Source organism: Oryctolagus cuniculus, chromosome 16 (assembly GCF_051225735.1).
Source record: "Oryctolagus cuniculus isolate XC-2025 breed Fujian yellow rabbit chromosome 16, ASM5122573v1, whole genome shotgun sequence".
NCBI lineage: Eukaryota > Metazoa > Chordata > Mammalia > Lagomorpha > Leporidae > Oryctolagus > Oryctolagus cuniculus.
The window spans coordinates 45,944,524-45,949,477 of NC_142882.1; the positions used below are offsets into that span (position 1 = coordinate 45,944,524).

General features: G+C 46.2%; 1 pseudogene; it reads right to left on the reverse strand.

Moving 5' to 3' along the window:
* Window positions 1–4,188: 4,188 nt before the first annotated feature.
* LOC149121722 (glia maturation factor beta pseudogene) lies at window positions 4,189–4,726 on the reverse strand (annotated as a pseudogene).
* Window positions 4,727–4,954: the final 228 nt, after the last annotated feature.

Consider the following 4,954-nt stretch of genomic DNA (forward strand, 5'->3'; position numbering starts at 1 on the left):
AAACCCGGGGAGGGCCGAGCAGATGAAAGAACAGCGCAGGGTCCTGTGTTGCTCCTCCACGAAGAGGGGGAGCGACATAATGGTGCCGTGACTCGGATAGGAAACCTAGGACGGATAGGAAACCTAGGAGGGAAAGACCGGGAAGAACTGGGAAATTACCGGAGAGAGAGACTAGCAAACAGCCTAGGGAAAAGCCGGACGATAAAGGTGCCGGAAGGAGCTATTGAAAGCCTAGGCATAGACTACTCAGATACGGACTATGGGGGGAAGCTGGGAGAAATCTCTAAGGTCGAAAGCGAAAGTGAAAGCTAGAACAAACAGACTCGGATGCGGACTGTGGGGAGAGGCCAGGAGAAATGAGGGAGGAGTATTGTTGGAGGAAAGCTTGGGGAAACATACCGGGTAGAGAAAAAATGTTAGGGAAATTGAAGCCGCGGGGGGCAGGCCGAGGCGGATACGAAAGCCACTTTGGGATTCTCAAGTTAGCCCGGGAATAGGGGGCGAAAAGTTGAAACCAGAAGCTGAAATGTAAGCCAGATTGGGATCCGTCTGATTAGCCCGGGGAGCAAAGGACGGGAAGCCAAATCGTGGGGCGGAGACGTATGCTGGGTTGAATTCGCCAGGCTAGCCCGGGGAACTTAGATTGAATGCTAGTGGCGGACACGTAAGCTACGCTGTGTTACCCACGGAAGCCGCCGCGTGCAGAGAGAGCACGGGGCGTGAATAGATAGGGAACGGGGCTGGCGCGAGGCCGTGGTGCAGACGCGAAGGGCGTGGAGACCGCGGAGCGCGCGAAGCCAAGCCGCGCAAAGCCGAGGCGCGGGCTGAAGCGGCTCAGAGCCGGCGGGGCGAGGTGCCGGGAAGCTGCGGGGATAAGAGAAACAGAAGTTTAGAAGTAAAGTGAGAGAAATAGGAATGCTGGAAGCTTGAAGTAAAATGGGAGAAATAGGAATGCCCGGAGATAGAGAAATAGAGAAATAGAAAGGCCTCCCTACAACACTGCAATGTGAGAGCTTGGATTCGGTCTGCCTGATTAAGTGAGGCGATGAGCACGATGAGCACCTGCGGGCAGCTAGCAGCTTATGCGCCGCAGGTCACCGAAGACAGGCACGAATTAACATCAGTAAGGCTTCCCCACAATGCAACAATTAGGAGGCTTGGATTCGGTCTGCCTGATTTAAGGCGGTAAGCACCAGCAAGCAGCTCGACCAAAGCATGAGCTGCAGGTCACCGAAGATAGGCACAAACCAACACTAATAAGTCTCCCCCACAATACGGCAATGAGAAGGCTTGGATTCGGTTTGCCTGATAGGTTTTGTAAGCACCTGCAGGCAGTTCTAGCAGAGTAGAGCATGCGCTGCAGGGCACCGAACACAGGCACGCATCAGCGCCTAAAAACCTCCTCACAACATGGCGAAGAGAGGACCCGGATTCGGTTTGCCTGATTGATAGGACTTGTAAGAGCCTGTGGCAACTCTAGCAAGTAGAGCAGAGTGTGTGCCGCGGGACACTGAAGACAGGCACGTATCAACGCCAAAAAATAAAAAGAAAGGGGGATCTGTGGGGAGCAAACCGGACTAGACTGAGTTACTGGAATTAAGACTTATTCTATGCATCTGCTCTCCCACAATATGGCGCTGGGAGAGAAGTAAACAGCTTCCGCACAGCTGCCTCCAGTTCAACTAATAAACTGTAGGACTTGCTCCTGATTGGAGGAGAGCAGCGTACTCGGCGTGTGGGCAGCTGAGTTGGGATTGGCGGAGGAGGACTATAAAGGAGGAGAGAGATGGCATGCACCGGGAACATCTATGGGGAACATCTAAGGGAACCCGTGCAGCCCCCGAGAAAGCTGGCCGGCGGTGTGCCGCTCCCCTGCGGAAGTGGGGAATGTGGCCAGGGGGAACTGCCCTTCCACGGAGGTGGAAGGGATAGTAGCCAACCCGGGAAGAACCAGCAGCAAACCCGGGGAGGGCCGAGCAGATGAAAGAACAGCGCAGGGTCCTGTGTTGCTCCTCCACGAAGAGGGGGAGCGACAATTTCCTTCCTTCAAAAACAAATACTCTCAGCTCAATTGGTTACATTTGCATTTCTGCAGAATGATAAGTTATTCTCCAACATCAAAATACCTCTTTCAAGAATTCTTCAACTTCCTGGGTGAAGATTTTTCTCTCTCAAAATTGGAATGAAGAATCCTTTCCATTCATTAACCAAATACCTACTCTAGCACTTCCTCATCTCCAACTGACCTGGATTGCTTCCTGAATCCCAGATTAGGGAAGCCAGCCTGTCCGGAAGAGAAGATGTTCTATTCAGTATCATCAAATTCTCTACTATCGTTACCATTTTATTAAAGTTTGTGCAGAAACCTCAAAATTGAAATGCAAAGAATATCTAAGTGGGAAATATGACAACATAAGAACGCCTTGGCTAGTTCTGAAATGACTAAGATAGTCTTAATATAAGAATTCACTCACCAAATATGGTTGGTCTCTAGCTCTCCAGATCTTGTATTAAGTTAGCATTAAACAATTACTTATAGGTTTGTTTTTAAAGTGTGCTATACAGGCTACACCGGCACCCCGGGTTCTAGTCCCGGTCAGGGTGCCAGATTCTGTCCCGGTTGCTCCTCTTCCAGTCCAGCTCTCTGCTATGGCCCAGGAGTGCAGTGGAGGATGGCCCAAGTCCTTGGGCCCTGCACCCACATGGGAGACCAGGAGGAAGCACCTGGCTCCTGGTTTCCTATCAGTGCGGTGCACCGGCCACAGCAGCCAGTGGGGGGTGAACCAATGGAAAAGGAAGACATTTCCCTCTGTCTCTCTCTCTTACTGTCCACTCTGCCTGTCAAAAATAAAAATAAAAATAAAAAATAAAGTGTGCTATACATTAGCATCCTTGCTTTATGCCAAGGATACCATCATCTAACAAGACTGGTTAGTTAACTACTCATGCATCCAGTTTAGATTATCTTCTGACATTCAGGATATAAGATGTGTTTTCTACTGATACGTTAATAACTTTACTCACTACAGCCAAAATTTTATAAGTATTCTTTTCTTATGGCACAAAACTAATCACAAATATACCCCAAATCGTAACTCTCAACAACTATATACTCACTAATGCAAGCAGATAGTTGGAATTTTAAAAATATGAAGTTGATGTTACTACAAATTTTAGATACACATATTAGAACATTGTTTTACTTGGACCCTTTAAAAACGTATTAATTTCAGCAAATTTGGAATAATGGCAGTGTAGACGTCTTAAACTAACTTCAAAGCTAACAAATCAAAGGCACAGTATTAACACACTTAAAATCACTGGTGTTCACAGGACATTAGGAGACGCTTATAAATAAAGTGCTACGAACCTAGGTTTGAAACTTTCTAGAAGTAACATAGTCAGGAATGGAGCCCTTGATTAGTACAACCCACCAGTTGCTAAAACTAAGATCTATTTTATACAAGAAAACCCAATACTCATGTAATTCTATCATAAAATCTAACTTCCAAACCTTAAGAATGACTGATGAGGGGCTGGCACTGTGGTGCAGCAGGTTGACGTCCTCGCCTAAAGCATCGGCATCCCATATGGGCACCGGTTCGAGCCCCAGCTGCTCCTCTTCCCATCCAGCTCTCTGCTAGGGCCTGGGAAAGCAGTAGAAGATGGCCCAAGTCCTTGGGCCCCTGCATTCATGTGGGAGACCTGGAAGAAGCTCCTGGCTCATATATATCTGCCTCTTCTCTCTCTCTCTGTAACTCTGACTTTCAAATAAATAAATAAATCTAAAACAACAAAGGAATGACTGATGAACAGAGTTTCCAGAGCTGAGTGAAAACAAGCAGGAAACCAAAGGAGGTATGGAATTGAGAAAAAAGTGTCCTTGTAACACAGATTATGCTACAGGAAATTATTATTCATGGCTCAAAATTTGGGTCTCTCAAAGCTTTCACTCCAAATTAACAGAAATGATTTAACAAGTGATAATATGCTATTTTCACTTATAAACTGCTCATTTCCAGGATTTGTCAAAAGGAGGCAACTGTTGTCTATCACAGTCCAAGAACCTACTTTCCAATGCTCTCTGTAAATAGTAACAAATCCTAAACCATAAGTTATAGAAATTAATCACAAGAGTGTAAAAAGCCCCTGGAGGAAAGTAGTCCACCTAACAATTACAAATTGTTAAGGAACCGCTTTAGGAAGTTTCATTACGATGAAGATGATTTCCTCTTTGTTGTTCAAACTTCGCACACATGAAGACGTTTTCTTTACTGCAGGAAACATACTGTAAGTAACAATGCATTTTTAGGCATAAATAAGTATTTATGTCTGGTTCCAGTATGGTCAGGTTAATATATAAATACTTTGGAAACACAGAAGTTCACATTAGCGGAAAAATTCCAGCTTCTCGCGTAACCACTCTTCAGGTAGGTCTTCAGTATTTCTTATTTCAAATACCTTGGGCAGCTCAGCTGTCTGCACTAGCTTATTCCTACTTCCAGCATACATCACCTGCTGCTCAGGCTTACATCCAACAAGACCGGAGAAAATAAAGCACGGAGGATGCGACACTCTTCATCATCATGTTGATATTTGGAACTATACACAATGAAGCGAGGCTGTCGCTCAGGTAGCTCATCCTTAAGTTCATCCGGAGAAATGCCCTCAAGTTCCTCATCCAGTACCACCAAGCGTTTATCTTTCTCAATCTTCATTATAATGGCAGCATCAATTGTTTCTTTGTGAAAATGAAACTTCCTCAGCTTTTCCAGCAAATCTTCAGCCACATCACAAACCACCAAAGACTCACTCACTTTCCTTCCGGCCATCAGCAGCCCATAGCCTTCTCTAGGTCCCTTTAAGAATGGCACGGCCGCCGCCTCCCTTCCTGCCCCAGCACCAGACATTCCAATAGCACCCATTTTGTGTGCCACAACAGTCTTCTAAAAAC